General features: G+C 36.1%; 1 long non-coding RNA gene and 1 pseudogene across 1 annotated transcript; one reads left to right on the forward strand and one right to left on the reverse strand.

The window, feature by feature from the left end:
• Positions 1-589: 589 nt before the first annotated feature.
• Positions 590-7,470, forward strand: LOC112674771 (tubulin beta chain-like; annotated as a pseudogene).
• A 294-nt stretch (positions 7,471-7,764) lies between these two features.
• LOC125752473 (uncharacterized) lies at positions 7,765-13,306 on the reverse strand. The gene is made up of 2 exons (XR_007402037.1): positions 13,240-13,306; positions 7,765-7,982 (listed from the first exon to the last, which is right to left on the reverse strand). It is a non-coding gene; the product is annotated as an uncharacterized LOC125752473 (long non-coding RNA).
• Positions 13,307-18,561: the final 5,255 nt, after the last annotated feature.

An 18,561-nucleotide genomic window follows, 5' to 3' on the forward strand; every position in this document is an offset into this window, starting at 1 on the left:
GCTAATAAATATTTATTGTATGCCTGATACCTACCAGACAATAGCATGCATTCATATGATAGACATGGTTATAACAAAATAGTGCCTTACCTTATGGAGTTTACTCTCAACATTTAACAGTGAAGGAAAACTGTACCACTATTTACTAGCTGTTGAGAAATTGTTATGTGCAAAATGTTGAGAGTAGATTTTCATAGTGATAGGGAAATGTATAATTTGGGGATCCAGCTTATTTACATGCATCAGGAAATGTTTACTGTCATAGCAATATTCATACTAGGAATTGAAGGAGGACCACCATTTAGATAAGGTAAAGAGAAGGGATAGAACATTCCAGGAATATGAAACAGTATGCACAGAAACATTGAAACAGGAAAAAGTATTATCTGCTTATACAGAAAGCCAGAGTGACTGGCATGAATTGAGCAAATAGATTTGTACGTATGACACTAGAAAGGCAACTAACTATAGGTCAGATTATTGGAATTTTAGGAGCATTATTTTGAAGGTCCACTGGAAGCTGCTGAATGATTTTAAGAAAGAAATGACATATTCAAGTCTGTATTTTAAAAAGGGTAAATACTGGAGAATGGAGAAGAGGAGACTGGGTAAGTATGGCTATGTAGCCTAGTTAAGGACATTGACAATGGACGCAAGTAAAAGTGAATGGATTTCAGAGTAATATTGGTGATGGAATGTACTGAATTGGGCAGAAGAATAAGAGAAGAGTCTAGAATTATGTTTATATTTTTTGATTAAATACATAATGGATAGGGTGCCTGGTTGGCTCAGTCAGTTAAGTGTCTGCCTTGGGCTCAGGTCATGATCCCAGGGTCCTGATATCAAGTTCCACATCAGGTTCTCTGTTCAGCGGGGAGTCTGCTTCTTCCTCCCCTCTCCCCCTCCCCACTTCTTGTGCTCTTTCTCGCTCTCCCTCTCAAGTAAATAAATAAAAATTTAAAATAATTTTTAAAAATATATGTATATATAATGGATAGTAGAGAGTTTTATTGAACTTGAGAAAACTAGAAAGCAAACTTCTTAGATGGGGAAAAAAATATATATATAGAGAGAGAGAGAGAATCACAAACCTGATCTAAAACTAAACAGCTAGCTGAATATTAGGCCTTTAATTATCAAGAATTTTAATTGCCCTTTTAGGGATTATAAGAATTCTGGGTAGATGATTCAGATAGCCCATTTCTTACTAAAATTTTTCAAATTTTGAATGAACATCTAAGGCATCTAAAATAAAATAGAATTATTTTCAAATCTGGATGTGCTCAGTAACTTATTTCTTTTTTTTATTATTTTTTAAATTTTTTTTTATTTTTTTTTAGTAACTTATTTCTTATGAAGAAAAAAACACCATGTTTAAAGGAAAGGCTGAACAAATGTATCTTACATCTTGCTGAATTCATAATTATAAGAGGAATTTCTAGTTATGGGAAATAATATCATCAGGAAACAATAAGAGCATTAAGCCATTTTGTCTCATGTATCCCTTTTGCCACTGACTCTGCCACTGTAAATTTCAGTTTGGCTTATAATTCTGTGTTCTCTACACAATAGCCTATGACATTATGTCTCGCCCAGACACATAAACCCAAGAGCTGCCATCTGCTCACCCAAAACATTTTCAATATTCTTTCTCTAAAATAAAGCCCGTTTTATTTCCTCAAAAGGTTTTTTTCCATACTACAACCATAGATTTAGTTTCAATAATCCAAAAAACAATCATTTACTAAAGTTTAATATAATACTTATTTTGAGCAAAGCAGTCTGGTAAGTGTTGAGCTGAAACAGAAACATTAACTTACTATATTTCACAATGGTTGAAATCCTGCTAAATTGATAGCAGAGTGCTCATACAATTTTGGGAAGATTAAACCAGTATAAAATTATTAACACTAAGTTTTAAAATAACTTACCAATATGTTACTATTAAACATTTTCTAATATAGGCCTACAAGAATCTTACTGGCTTGCACAGTTTCTCTTCCATTAAGAAGTGGGCAAACAATGAGATAAAATCTAAGAGATCTTAGCATCTTGTTACTGGTAACATAGAAAGCTTACATTAACTAATTACAGGGCCTGATTTCAAGATTTTTATGTATTCAAATACTTACAAGTTAATCAATTAATCTATCATTTACACTTGGAATATCTCTTCACCACCATCACTTTCACTCCTTGCCAGCCTTGTGGGATCATTAGAGATAAGATGCATGTTAAGATGAGTAACTATAAAAAAGAGATATGTTATTAACAATTCCCCTAAATGAGGACACCATTCTTTCCTGCCTAACTTTTGAAAGTTGTTTTCCAGCGATTATACAATTCTATTCAGATGTTGGAAGATATACACTAAGTGTTATATATTATATACTATTAATATATAAATATAAAATATCTGCCATCTTTTCTAAGATGAATAAAAACAGGACATAATATTAGGATGCATTCATGGATAATATATACCTTATTGCTTCTATGACATATTCCCTGGCTTGTTGTTTGCAATTAATTTGAATCACGTAAAATTTATAATGCTAACACGGGCTTCTGGTTTCAGGTGGCAATTTTGGCACAAATATTCACCTCTTCTTACTCATAAGTTCTGAAAATCTGGCAGATTTTATGAAAGCATAGAATGTCTCAACAATTAAAAGTAGAATCATGAGGAAAAATTTTTAAAAGCTATCCAGGAAAGCCATAGTCCAAGTATGATGTGAATGTTCAAATCAGAGAAAGTAGTCAGCAGGTATAAGAAAGAAGAATACAACAGATACCAAGAAATAGAATGATTGAATGAGATGCCAAAAATAATAAAGATATGGTGAGGAAGGGAAATATTTTATCTTTCAGGAAAAAAAAGATAATAAGCAATTCCAGGGAAAATAAAGCTATATAAGAAAAGCATGAAAAAAATGTAGAAAATTAAAACACGATATGATTTTGAGAAGTCAACATATAGTGTATATTACTTTTTTCTACATTTCACTGGCCATAATTGTGGCAAGCTGTAGCTAGAAACTTTGATTAGCTGTACTAAAAATAAAGTTTGATGAGCACCCAGTCATATTTTACACAGTTACTATGAAATGCTTAACAGTTCAAACTCTTATTTTTTATTCCATCATTCTCAAATATGATCTTTTGACTCCTTACTTTGCAAGTTGATAGTATTATCATTCTCCCACCTCTCATCACTCTATCATTCAGTTTCTGCCACCAGCATATTTTTATTGCAAAGTTGGTAACATTTACCTTATATTCAATAATGTTAACTAAGCTTGAATTTTTTTTAATATTAATTGCCATAAAGGCTTATAGTCCATAACAGCATTTATCTTATTATAACTATATAAATATTTTTCATTACAAAGACAATTGTGTTCTATTATTGTATTTTTTTCAGTCACATCACAGGGGAGAATGTTTAATGGATTTTTCTTATCTAACCCTTTAATTAGTCTGAACAACAAAAAGAATATACACCCCAGTAGATGATAGATAGATAGATAGATAGATAGATAGATAGATAGATAGATAGATGATAGATAGATAGATAGATAGATAAACCGCCAAGGATTTCTGGGACTATAACAAATGATTTAGGGAAAGAAAAAAATGATGAAGCTAAAAGAGTGCTAAAAGAAATTATGGCTAAATACTTCCCAAATATGTTAAGGAACATAAACTTTCATATTTGAGAAGTTGAGTGAACCCTAAGCAGGATAAACCCAAAGAAAACAATGCTAAGACATATCATAATAAAAGTTTAAAAACTAAAAACAAATCTTGGAAATGGCTAGAGAAAAAGAATACCTTACTGTAGAGAGCAGAAGGAGTGGTACAGTATTTTTCTAGTGCAAAAACAACAACAAAACTCTCTCAACCTAGAGTCTGATATAAAGTAAAAATATCCTTCAACAATGAAGAAAAATTCAAGATAACATCAGATGAAGGAAAATGTGTTGCTAAGGAATACAGTAAGGAAAATTATGGGTAAATAAAATAGACTTTCCTTCTTTTTAGTTTTTAAAATTATTGATGGTTGAAGCAAAAATTCTAACACTGATATTATTTTAAATATATATGAAGGAAATATTTTTAAATATTATAAATGGAGGAGGATAAAAGGAGATAAAGGGAGATGAGTTTTCTACATTTCACTTAAACTGCTGAGAAAAAAAAGGGAAAAAAAACTGCTGAGGAAATGACACCAATAGACTGTGAGACATATCACAATATAGACATAGATATAAAGATATAATACAAATATATAGATATGACACAGGCACACAGACACACACACATATAATGTAATAGAACAACCACTAAACAGCCAAACAGAAAAATACAGTCAAAAACAATACAGAATTCTACAAGCTGGCAGTCAACATGGTGCCTTTCCCACCTCTCCACTTCTTCATGCCTGGCTTTGCCCCAGTGACCAGCAGTGGAAGCCAACAGTATTAGGTAGGCCCTCACTGTCCCTGAATTCATGCAGCAGGTCTCTGATATCAAGAACATGATGACTGCCTGTGACTCTAGCCATGGCCATTATCTCACCAATGGCTGCTGTCTTTCATGGTCGGATATCCATGAGGAGGTAGATGAGCAGATGCTCAATGTGCAAAACAAGAATAGCAGCTACATTGTGGAATGGATCCCCACCAATGTCAAGACAGCTGTCTGTGGTATCACACCCTGTGGTCTCAAGATGCAGCCACCTTCATCAGAAATAGCACGGCCATCTAGGAGCTCTTCAGGCCCATCTCAGAGCAGTTCACAGTCACATAATGGTGCAAGGCCTTCCTCCAGTACACAGGTGAGGGCATGGACGAGATGGAGTTCACTGAAGCTGAGAGCAATATGAACAACTTTGTCTTCAAGTACCAGCAATACCAGGATGCCACAGCAGAAGCGGAGGACTCAGGCAGAGCACCATCACCTCAGGCTTCTCAGTTCTCTCAGCCTTCTTCCCCAACCATCCCTGTCCTCTCCCTCAGAATTTGCATTTTTGCCTCTATCTTGTTTTTTTGTTTGTTTCCTTTATTGGAGGATGTGGCCCTAGAACAGTGTTTGGCACATCATAGAAGCTCAATAAATATTTTGTTGTTTGTTCAATGTCTCCTCTCCTACTCTTGGGAAACTTAGATTTCTGCCATTCTAGGTAGCCCTGTATTTCCTTTTGGTGTTCACTTCTCCCATCTGCCCAGCTTATATTTCCCTTTGCTTTTTGAAGATAATTCTCTAAGAAGCTGGGCCTCATCAGATCCCATTTAGATCCACGTGTTGGAAGCTCAGATCCATGGCCATTATCCTAAGCCTGTGTGTTAACCCAGGGGAAAGTAAGCCAAGCTACCTTATAGCAGGTAGAAGTATGTATGAGAAAAGGTAAGGTTTTCTATTCCAGAGCAGTTTTGAAGAGGAATCCAGGCTATTGACGTCCTAATTTCCAGGAATTTACCTGCTCCTCTCTTAGCTTCAGGGGAGCTGTTAACAGTAGTATCTCCATTTTTAGTCTCTTTCCAAGCTCTATCCTGAGCTGTTTCCTTTTCAGGAGTCTACCCCACTCTGTTAAGTGGGATCTTCCCTCTTACTCATCCTCCTTCACATGTTGAATTCCTTCCTTTTCCTTTGGTTAGAGAAGGGGGCCCAGAAGGGGAAGAAGGACTAGACTTGGTCCCTAAAGCCTCCAGAAAGGCTCTCCCCATCCCCCGTCATTTCTTAATAAAAACACAACCCAGGGACTCCTGGGTGGCTCAGTGGTCGAGCATCTGCCTTTGGCTCAGGGTGTGCTCCTGGAGTTCTGGGATCAAGTCCCACCTCAGGCTCCCTACGAGGAGCCTGCTTCTGCCTCTGCCTATGTCTCTGCCTTTTTTCTGTGTCTCTCATAAACAGATAAATAAAATCCTTAAACACAAAACAAAATAAAACAAAACAAACAAACAAATAAAACCAGCCCTGCAGTGTATATATGGAAAGGGGGTATTATCACCTAAATATTTGGGTCATTCCTCCAGAGAGGGGACAAAGAGACCCTCTGTCTTATGGCAACATCTTATCTCTTTCTTTTGCTATTCCCTCCCACTACCCTTTCCTGTCACCCATACCCCCACCCTTTCCCCCCACTCTTGGTTTTGTCCTGTCCTACATTTCAAATTTCTTTTTTTTTCTTAAGATTTTATTTATTTATTTTGGAGACAGCTTCTGTGTGTGTGTGTGTGTGCTGTGCATGAGAGTGAGAGAGAAAGAGAGAGACAGAATGAGCAGGGGAAGGGCAGAGGGACAAGTAGACTCCCCACTGAACAGGGAGCCTGTTGCAGAACTCAACCCCAGAACCCCAAGATCATGACCTGAGCCAAAGGCAGATGGTTAATCTACTGAGCCCCTGAGGTGTCCCCACATTTCAAATTTCTTTTTTGAGTTGAACTTGTTTTTTTTCCCTATGGAAAAGATAGCATTAGGGATGCCTAGGTGGCTCAGTGGTTGAGCATCTGCCTTTGACTTGGGTCATGATCCCAGGATCTAGGATCGAGTCCCACATCGAGCTCCCAGCAGTGAGACTGCTTCTCCCTCTGCCTGTGTCTCTGCTTCTCTCTCTCTGTGTCTCTCATGAATAAATAAATAAAATCTTAAAAAAAAAAAAAGGAAAAGATAGCATTGCCCTAAGAGCCAAAAATAAATGAGAAATTTAAAAAGACAGTATCCATAAATTCAAATGGTAATCTAAAAATGCAAAAAAAAAAAATCAAAATTTGAAGGACTAAAGCAGTGCTAAGAGAAAAATTTCTAGCACTAAATACATGTATGCATGTATACACATATATATTTGTTAAAAAAGATAGTGGATTAAAAATCTTAAAGGTTATACTTTAAAATATCTTTAAACATATCTAAATTATATGTGTGTATAAGTATATACATAACATATACATACATATAACTAAGACACATTTCAAAATATTTAAATGTATAATCCTTAAGATTTTTAACCCACTAACTTGCTAAATGACACATTTTATATAAAAATAATCTTAGTTTTTGACTGATTTAGGAAAACTAAACCTAATATACTCAGTTCCAAAGGCTGAGTGTATGGTATTAATTGATGTCCTGGGTCCTGTTGTCTTGTGAATATTTAAGACATCCTAGGTCTTTTCATGGTGTTGCAATAATGGGCAAACATTGTAAATTGAGATCTCATGCATGAGATCTGTCTACCAAAAAGAACTTAACTAAACCTCTTTTTCTATGTTCTTTTTGCTTGCCATTGTCATCTCTCTCTACCATCTATTGTCATTGATGGCTATGAATTCCACTGAGAACATCAATTCAACAATTTAGACACGGAAGCTACTGAGACCAGGGAATTCAAATGAGTGTGCAATTGATGAGAGCAGCAGGAACACAGGACCTTCTCAGGACCATCGAGCAAGCCCAAACAGAGCTTAATGAAGGAAGGCAATGAATAAAACCCCAGTGCTTCCAAACTAATATTGGCTACATTCACTGTGTATCCTGGGATAGAAATTTGATCCTGGAACAGAAAAGAGACATTCATAGACATTCAATGGAAGAATCTGAACAAAGACTAGATTTTTTTTAATAGTAAAATACCAATGCTAATTTATCATTTTGACAAGTGTGCCTTGGTTATGTAGGATGTCAACTTAAAAGGAAAATGGCTGAAGGGCATGCAGTAACTCTCTGCACTCTTTTTGTAATTCTTTAACAAATCTAAAAATATTTCACAACATAAAGTTTTATTAATAAAAAATTAACATTGAAATCTTTTGTACAAAGACTTGATAGTAAGGGCTTTGAAGCATGAAGTCATAATTCAAGCAAAAACTCAATACATTGATCAAGAGAAATACACACGTAAAAGAGATATGCCAGAACAGACTGGAACAATTTTTAAGTCATATTGCTTGAAGATCATCACGACTTTCTAAGTGGTAAATCTAGAATGAAATCAGAACACATCACATATTTTAAATAATTTCACGTAGATAATAATGCACTCTAGTTTAATGTTAGAGTAGCTATACTTTGGAGTCGCCAATGCTTGCTGTAAGCATTAGAAATGGTATAAAGAACCTTTAATGTTTCCACAAAAAGGACATTTATATGCAAATATGAAGGTTAGGGAAAATATTGTAGAATACTTTGACTAAATAAGGCCTGTCTTTAATTTCTGAAGTGAAGTATTAAAAGCAAGAAGCCCTTGTGGCAAGCTAAGTGGTTTGGATTCTTAAGTTTCACCTGCAATATAAATTCAATTTTCCTCTACACTGAAGAATTAAGTCCCATAAAGGTGAAATCTCTTTAAGCCACTTACCATATTTTTCCCCTTTAAACAGATTATAACTCCTTTCAGGAAAAAAAAAAATCAGAAAAAAATTTAAAATTTCAAAAAAAATCAGAAAACAAGCTGGAATTCTTTGCACTGATATTTTCCTATGAAGTACAAAAATAGAAGATGCTGGTCACTGTCCAGCCACTGTTAATAAAACTGTTATTGCTTCTATGTCTTTAGTACATGGTTAGAAAGTACACAGAATTTCATTCAAAAGTTAGAAAACACAAGAGTATGGCTAAGTGGTATTTAGTGTCATTCTACTCCTTCAAAAGACTGGAAGGTGAGAAAATTAGTATCAAACTGCAACATCCTGGCCCAAATGCAGTGTGAATCTGTGGAGGATTGTTCCCTGTGTTTTTTGTTTTTTGTTTTTTTTTTTTAGGGACCAACTCTCAAATGCATAGTTCTAAAAATTCAGTTACCTTTTTTTTTCTTAAGATTGTAGAACAGTATTGGAAGTAAAAATAACAAGAAAAAGACTATAATTTAAGAAAAAACCTAACTAAGCATTAGGTTAACTAAGCATTCAATCCCATTTTCTTCATAGAACACAAAATAAAATATAAAAGTCCAGAGTAAATGCCATAAATAAAAGAGCTAATTAAATTAGACAGATAACATACAAATTGAGATAATATATTTAGAAACAAGGGATGCCTGGGATCCCTGGGTGGCGCAGCGGTTTGGCGCCTGCCTTTGGCCCAGGGCGCGATCCTGGAGACCCGGGATCGAATCCCACGTCGGGCTCCTGGTGCATGGAGCCTGCTTCTCCCTCTGCCTATGTCTCCGCCTCTCTCTCTCTCTCTGTGTGTGACTATCATAAATAAATAAATTAAAAAAATTAAAAAAAAAAACTTTAAAAAAAAAAAGAAACAAGGGATGCCTGTTTCCCCTGTGGCTGGCTCAGTGGTTGAGCGTCTGCCTTTGGCTCAGGGTGTGATCTCAAGGTCCTGGGATTGAGTCCCACATCAGGCTTCCTGCATGGAGCCTGCTTCCCCCTCTGCTATGTCTCTACCTCTCTCTGTGTCTCTCATGAACAAATAAATAAAATCTTAAAAAAAAAAAGAATGAGTAAAATATCTCAACTATAATGAGATATCATCTCATACCTGTCAAAATGGCTAAAAACAAACACACAAAAAACAACTGGTGTTTGTGAGGACATGGAGAAAAAGGAACACTTATGCACTGTTGGTGGAAATACAAACTGGTGCAGCCACTGTAGAAAACAGGATGGAGATTGCTAAAATAGTTAAGAATAAAACAACCTTATGATCTAGCAAGAACACTAATCCAAATTGATATGTGTACCTGTATGTTTACTGCAGCATTATCTACAACAGCCAAGATATGGAAGGAACCCAAATATCCTTCAATGGATAAAAAAAGATGTGGTATACATATATGCAAAAAAATATTATTCAGCCATAAAAAAAAGAATGAAATCTTGACATTTGCAATGACATGGATGGAGCTACAAATATAATGCCAAGCAAAATAAGTAAGAGAAAAATAAATACCAAATTATTTCACTCATATATGGAATTAAAAAAAACAAAACAAAACAAAAATAAATAAATAAATAAATAAATAAATAACAAAATAAATATATAAAAGGAAGAAAAACAAAAGAAAGACAAACCAGAAAACAGACTCTTAATTATAGAGAACAGACTTATGGTTACTAGAGGGGAAGTGGGTAAGAGGATGGTGAAACAGGGGTTGGGGATTAAGGAGGGCACTTGTGATGAGCACCAGGTGTTGTATGGAAGTGTTGAATCACTATATTGTACACCTGAAATTAATATAACACTGTATGTTAACTAACTGGAATTATGATAAAAACTTTAAAAAAAGAGAGGGATGCCTGGCTGGCTCAGTCAGTAGAGATATGACTATTGATCTCAGAGATGTGAGTTCGAGCCCTACATTGGCTGTGGAGATTAATTAAAGATAAACTCTTTTTAAAAATGAGTAAAATAAACAACTGGCCTTGGTAGAAACACATTCAATCAGTAACACTTTGTTGGTACTATGTTTGCTATTTAGAAGTCTTCCCTGGGCACGTGGCTGGCTCAGTCAGTAATGCATGTGATTCTTGATCTCAGGGTCATGAGTTTGAGCCCCATGATGGGTTTAGAGAATACTTAAAAATAAAATATTTAAAAAAAAATCTTCTCAAGAATGCTTAATCCTCCAGATTATATTTATACCTTTAAATCAGGTTAATATGATAAACAAGCTTAAGAGAGTTTAGTAACTACTATATATGTGGCTTATTCTGTTAAAAAGTTAAATTTTAGTCATGTAATTTTATATAGGCATGTACTCTATAACTCAGATATAATAGTGGTTTGTAGGATCCCTGGGTGGCTCAGCAGTTGAATGTCTGTCTTTGGCTCAGGGTTTGGTCCTGGAGTCCTGGCATCGAGCCCCACATTGGGCTCCCTGAATGGAGCCTGCTTCTCCCTCTGCCTGTCTCTGCCTCTCTCTCTGTGTGTCTCTCACGAATAAATAAATAAAATCATAAATAAATAAATAAATAAATAAATAAATAACTGATTTGCATATATCTAGAATCATTCAAAGTTGTATTCTTCAAGACATTAGAAAATTGAGACCAATGAATTTGAATTAGCAGTATAAAATACTATTGGTGTCTCTAAACTTTACTATTCTTCAGATAATTCACAATTAAAAGACATTAAAGTGGTACCTGAATGGCTCAGTCAGTTAAGTGTCTGCCATGGGCTCAGGTCATGATCCCAGGGTCCTGAGATGGAGCCCCATGTCGGGCTCCCTGCTCAGTGAGGAGTCTGTTTCTCCCTCTCCCTCTGACTCTCCTCCTGCTTTTGCTCTCTCAAATAAATTAAATCTTAAAAAAAGACATTAAAATTAAAATATTTTAGGGTAATTATCTCATTCTACTGTATTATAATTTGCAAATGAATAGACTAAATTATTAGTATGCTGGCAAATTGAATTGAAAATAAATGTTAAAAATGAAAAATAATAAAAAATAAATAAATTATTAGCTGATTGCCATTCAGACATGAGAGAGAGAGTTTTCATAGATTTAAGAGGCTGGCATACTCTTCTTTCATTAGGATATGACCATTTACATGGTCAGGAATCTTTATATATTTCAGTCACTGCTGTGTACCAAGATCCAAGACAGAGTTCAAAATATACACTTTAATGTCCATTTTATGACCAAAATCTAAAAATCAAATGAAGTAAGCACAAAGAAAAGTTAGCTGATTTTTAAAATAAGGCCTCTATTTCTACTTCCTTTGTCAAGACAAACCATATTAGATTTAAAATAATAATATTAGGGAAAATAGCAACCAAAAAAAGCATGATGATAATTCCATATGGATTATTTGTAATGCTCTGTCATAACAGTAATAATTAGTTGTTCCCTGAATTCAGACCATCTGGTTTCTAATCCCAGATCTGACAAATTGCTATGTGATCTCAGACAAGTTACTTTACATTTCTGTGCCTCCTTTTCCTCATCTGTTGCAAACAATAATAGTACCTACCTCATAGTGTTGTCATGACACTTAAATAAATAAAAACATCTGGTTAAGTGTTAGCTAGTAGTAGTAGTGGTAGTAGTAGTAGTAGCAGCAATAGCACCATATTCTAACAACTGTTCAAAGTCTTTCTGTATAGACAATCCTAGTCAAGACAGAATGTACTAAGAATTTCACTTCACTGATGAGATGCATACACAATAACAACTCATTGAACTTCTAATGGTTTTGATAGTTATAAATATTAATAGTTTGTCTCTAAACTGTGCTAAATAAATATAAAAGAACATAAGCTTAGAGACTGGGATTTACCTTTTTAACTTGATAGTTAACTTTTTTTTTAAAGATTTTTTTAATTTATTCATGAGAGACACAGAGCGAGCGAGCGAGAGAGGCAGGCAGAGACACAGGCAGAAGGAGAAGCAGGCCCCATGCAGGGAACCTGATGTGGGACTCGATCCCCAGTCTCCAGGATCACGCCCTGGGCTGCAGGCAGCCCTAAACCGCTGAGCCACCAGGGTTGCCGATAGTTAACTTTTTAAACTCATGTCTACAGTTAAACTCACATACTAACCATAGGTGATTTCTTTAATATGTATTTAAATGTAGATTAATGTCTAGTTATTATTATTGCTCATAATTATGGATCTTCACTTTTTTGTTACAGTCGTGTGATACATATTTGTTGCTTATTGCTTATAGCATCTCTTTTCTAGATTGTTGTTGGGATAATACTATGAATTTCTCATTGAGTCTATATTCTGTCATGTTGAATTATACAAAAGGAAAGGAAAAGAAATGTATTTTGATAATATATAGGACCCTGAATGAGTTCAATTAAAAATAAGTTAAATAATGCAGTTAGTCTGCATGAAGCAATAAACATGAGGACATCAATATCAACGGCAATCTGCATCCAATATTTCAGCACAAAAGCTTTAAATGTGTGACTTTAAATGTGTGACTTTATATATATGTGTGTGTGTAACGGGCTGAACTGTGTACCCACAAAAGATATGTTGAAATCCTAACCCGCTGTACCTCCAAATGTAAGCTTATTTAGAAATAAAGTCTTTACAAGGTAAACAAGTTTCAATAGGTCATTGTGCTTAGCCCTAATCCATTATGACCAGCGTTCTTATAAAATGGGGACATTTGGACCCAAAGACAGACACAAATAGAGGGAAGAGGATGCAAATATACACAGGGATAATGTCACGTGAAGACACAAGATTGGAGAGAAGCATTTACTAAAAGCCAGAGCACGGTATAGGCTACAGGAATTAAGCCTCAGAAGAGAGGCAGGGGAAGTTCCTTTACCTGTAAACTTCAGGAAGAGAATAGCCTTGCCAACACCTTCACTTCAGACTTCTGGTCTCCAAAGCTGCAAGACAAGAAAATGCCTGTTGTTTTGTGCCATCCAGCATGTGATACTTTGCTACAGTAGTCCTGGGTACACATGACATTTTACAAAAAGTGCTGTTACTTTTCTGGTGTTTAGTTACCTGTCTTGCCTAATCTTAATTCTAGTTCTTTCAAACCGAAACTGATCCATAGGGATGTTACATGCCTGTAGAAATAATCCGGAACCTGAAGGTGTGACACCATAGGCAGAAGTCAGTTTTTCATCAGTAGATGTGATTGTGTTCTCATATAGTCTATAAAATGCATATTTTATTTATGCAGAAAAATTGGATTAGGGTTTTCCATTGAAAAAAAAAGCTAGTGTAAATTTCAGGTTTTTTTTTTTTTTTAGCTAGAATAATTTGTTTTATCTTAGACTGTTTTTCAGTGAGAAAAAAAATTGTGTTCTTGTCCACCTCGATTTGAATATTCAGTAGAAACATCTTAATGCTAATATTGAGTCAAGGGTAACATCACTAAGGTAAAAGAGAAATACTAAATCACATCCATCCGAAATAATTTGAACCACAGAAATAAGTACATTCTATAATAAGCGTTAGTTATAACCATTCACCAGGAGCCAAGTGCAAAATAAAAAATTTTAAAAAGGAATCAACTAAAATTTCTCCTATAAAGCATTTCACTATAATTGAGAAACACATTTTGTACCATCTTTTTTTGATACTGAGAAAGTAAATTCATTCAACTCATAATTCTTTTGTTACTCTCATAGGTAAAGAACATAACTTACTTCCTTAATAATTGTAAGAATGATAAATATGTTTACTTCTTTCTCTCCTACTCAAAAATACATCTTTCCTCTTGTATTTCCTTTTCGTTCAGGTTCAAAATTACAGATTTTCTTCTGAGTCCTTCCTGTGCACTAACTTTATTCAGTTTGTAATTCCACAGATATTTTAGTCTTTGATGAAAAGACTAATGTTTACAAAAGATTTTGTCTATTATGCAATGGTAAAGCAGTTGTGGGCTACAAAGACAACAGTTGACACCTCCCAAGGGAAGGAGGAAGTAAGTTGATATGATTTGGATGGAAGACAAGAGAAAACAAATCAAGAATGACAAACTCGGGATCCCTGGGTGGCGCAGCGGTTTGGCGCCTGCCTTTGGCCCAGGGCGCGATCCTGGAGACTCGGGATCCTGGAGACTCGGGATCCACATCGGGCTCCCGGTGCATGGAGCCTGCTTCTCCCTCTGCCTATATCTCTGCCCACCCCCCTCTCTCTGTGTGACTATCATAAATAAAAAATAAAAAAAAAAGAATGACAAACTCATGCAGGCATAAAGAATGCCCATTAATGATCAGAAGAGGATCTGATCTAGGCAACCTGCACACAAAGGGACTATACAGGATGTGGGCAAGTGTACAGACTATGGAGTCACACCACATTCGTTGACTATACCTCTTAGTGGCTGTATGAACTACAGCATTAATTTTCTCATCAACTAAAGAGAAGTAATATAATCTATCTCATTAGTTTATTGTAGAGATAAAGTAAGATGATCTTTTCAAAGTTCTTAGCACAGTATTTGTGTGGCACATTCTAAACATCTGTTAATAGCCAAGAGTAGTAGCTCTGTTAAGGCAGACAAGAATTGACTAATTAAGTAAAAAAACTGGTCTAAGAATTATTTTCTGTATTCTTTTTTTTTTTTTTTAATATACCTGGCTGGAATACTCTGTGTGTCTACTGGAATAAAATATCTATCATTTCCATGTCAATATTGATTATAGTTTCAGCTAGACTCACGGCTTTAAGATATCAATATCTTGATAACTCAAATTTATATCTCCAGAAAAATAGAGCTACCCTACGTTCCAGAAATTGCACTATTGGGTATTTACCTCAAAGATACTGATACTGATGTAGTGAAATGCTGGGACATGTGCACCCCAATGTTCATAGCAGCAATGTCCACAATAGCCAAACTGTGGAAGGAGCCATGATGTCCTTCAACAGATGAATGGATAAAGAAGATGTGGTATTTATATATATATATAAAATGTATATAAATGTATATATATATAAAATGTATATAAAATGTATATAAATGGAATATTACTCAGCCATCAGAAAAGATGAATACCCACCATTTGTTTCCACAGGGTTGGAACTGGAGGGTATTATGCTGAGTGAAATAAGTCAACCAGAGAAGAACAATCATCATATGGTTTCACTCATACTTGGGATATAAGAAATAGTGAAAGGGATTATAAGGGAAAGGAGGGGAACTGAGGGAAAAAATTAGAGAGGGAGACAAACCATGAGAGACTCCTAACTCTGGGAAACAAACAAAAAGGTGCGGGAGGGGAGGTGGGGGGGATGGGGTAACTGGGTAATGGGCACTGAGGAGGGCACTTGATAGGATGAGCACTGGGTGTTATACTATATGTTGGCAAATTGAATCTAAATTTTTAAAAATGTAAAAAAAAAATGTATCTCCAAGCCTGGCGTTCATTCTGTAATCTATATACAATTTTCAAGTGAGTTTATTTACTTTGGTATCTATAGACTCTTAAGTGGTCCCTATGATCCTCACATCCTGGCTCTCATTCGCCTGTACAGTCCACACCCATTGAATATGAATAGGATCTGTGACTTCAATATGGCAAAGATACTGGGATACCACTGTTATAATTATATTACATTATACGAGTCTCCAACCTGCTTACTAACTTGCTTTACAGTCTTGTTTTCCTTGCTGATTTTAAACAAGCAAGATTCCATAAATCCTAAGGCTGCAAGGAATGGAAGACTGCCAGTCACCTCACTAAGCTTGGAAGCAGATCCTTCCCCAGATTATGTCAAGATAAGAACCCTCGGGATGCCTGGGTGGTTCAGCAGTTGAGTGTCTGCCTTTGTTTTTTTCTGTTTTGTTTTCTTTTGTTGTTTTTTTTATAATAAATTTATTTTTTATTGGTGTTCACTTTGCCAACATACAGAATAACACCCAGTGCTCATCCCCTCAAGTGCTCCCTCAGTGCCCGTCACCCATTCACCCCCACCCCCCACCCTCCACCCCTTCCACCACCCCTAGTTCGTTTCCCAGAGTAAGGAGTCTCTATGTTCTGTCTCCCTTTCTGATATTTCCCACACATTTCTTCTCCCTTCCCTTACAATCCCTTTCACTATTATTTATATTCCCCATTGAATGAAAACATATATTGTTTGTCCTTCTCCGATTGACTTACTTCACTCAGCATAATACCCTCCAGTTCTATCCACGTTGAAGCAAATGGTGGGTATTTGTCGTTTCTAATGGCTGAGTAATATTCCATTGTATTCATAAACCACATCTTCTTGATCCATTCATCTTTCGATGGACACCGAGGCTCCTTCCACAGTTTGGCTATTGTGGACATTGCTGCTATAAACATCGGGGTGCAGGTGTCCCGGCGTTTCATTGCATCTGAATCTTTGGGGTAAATCCCCAACAGTGCAATTGCTAAGTCGTAGGGCAGGACTATTTTTAACTCTTTGAGGAACCTCCACACAGTTTTCCAGAGTGGCTGCACCAGTTCACATTCCCACCAACAGTGTAAGAGGGTTCCCTTTTCTCCGCATCCTCTCCAACATTTGTGGTTTCCTGCCTTGTTAATGTTCCCCATTCTGATTGGTGTGAGGTGGTATCTCATTGTGGTTTTGATTTGTATTTCCCTGATGGCAAGTGATGCAGAGCATTTTCTCATGTGCATGTTGGCCATGTCTATGTCTTCCTCTGTGAGATTTCTCTTCATGTCTTTTGCCCATTTCATGATTGGATTGTTTGTTTCTTTGGTGTTGAGTTTAATAAGTTCTTTATAGATCTCGGAAACTAGCCCTTTATCTGATATGTCATTTGCAAATATCTTCTCCCATTCTGTAGGTTGTCTTTGAGTTTTGTTGACTGTATCCTTTGCTGTTCAAAAGCTTCTTATCTTGATGAAGTCCCAATAGTTCATTTTTGCTTTTGTTTCTTTTGCCTTCATGGATGTATCTTGCAAGAAGTTACTGTGGCTGAGTTCAAAAAGGGTGTTGTTGCCTGTGTCCCCCTCTAGGATTTTGATGGAATCTTGTCTCACATTTAGAGCTTTCATCCATTTTGAGTTTATCTTTGTGTATGGTGCAAGAGAGTGGTCTAGTTTCATTCTTCTGCACGTGGCTGTCCAATGTTCCCAGCACCATTTATTGAAGAGACTGTTTTTCTTCCAGTGGATAGTCTTTCCTCCTTTATCAAATATTAGTTGACCATAAAGTTTAGGGTGTACTTCTGGGTTCTCTATTCTGTTCCATTGATCTATGTGTCTGTTTTTGTGCCAGTACCACACTGTCTTGGTGACCACAGCTTTGTAGTACAACCTGAAATCTGGCATTGTGATGCCCCCAGATATGGTTTTCTTTTTTAAAATTCCCCTGGCTATTCGGGGTCTTCCTGATTCCACACAAATCTTAAAATAATTTGTTCTAACTCTCTGAAGAAAGTCCATGGTATTTTGATAGGGATTGCATTAAACGTGTAAATTGCCCTGGGGTAACATAGACATTTTCACAATATTAATTCTGCCAATCCATGAGCATGGAATATTTTTCCATCTCTTTGTGTCTTCCTCAATTTCTTTCAGAAGTGTTCTATAGTTTTGAGGGTATAGATCCTTTACCTCTTTGGTTAGGTTTATTCCTAGGTGTCTTATGCTTTTGGGTGCAATTGTAAATGGGATTGACTCCTTAATTTCTCTTTCTTCAGTCTCATTGTTAGTGTATAGAAATGCCACTGACTTCTGGGCATTGATTTTGTATCCTGCCACGCTGCCAAATTGCTGTATGAGTTCTAGCAATCTTGGGGTGGAGGCTTTTGGGTTTTCTATGTAGAGTATCATGTCATCAGCGAAGAGGGAGAGTTTGACTTCTTCTTTGCCAATTTGAATGCCTTTAATGTCTTTTTGTTGCCTGATTGCTGAGGCTAGGACTTCCAGTACTATGTTGAATAGCAGTGGTGAGAGGGGACATCCCTGTCTTGTTCCTGATCTTAGGGGAAAGGCTCCCAGTGCTTCCCCATTGAGAATGATATTTGCTGTGGGCTTTTCGTAGATGGCTTTTAAGATGTTGAGGAATGTTCCCTCTATCCCTACACTCTGAAGAGTTTTGATCAGAAATGGATGCTGTATTTTGTCAAATGCTTTCTCTGAATCTAATGAGAGGATCATATGGTTCTTGGTTTTTCTCTTGCTGATATGATGAA

This window comes from Canis lupus, chromosome 14 (assembly GCF_003254725.2).
Source record: "Canis lupus dingo isolate Sandy chromosome 14, ASM325472v2, whole genome shotgun sequence".
NCBI classification, from domain to species: domain Eukaryota; kingdom Metazoa; phylum Chordata; class Mammalia; order Carnivora; family Canidae; genus Canis; species Canis lupus.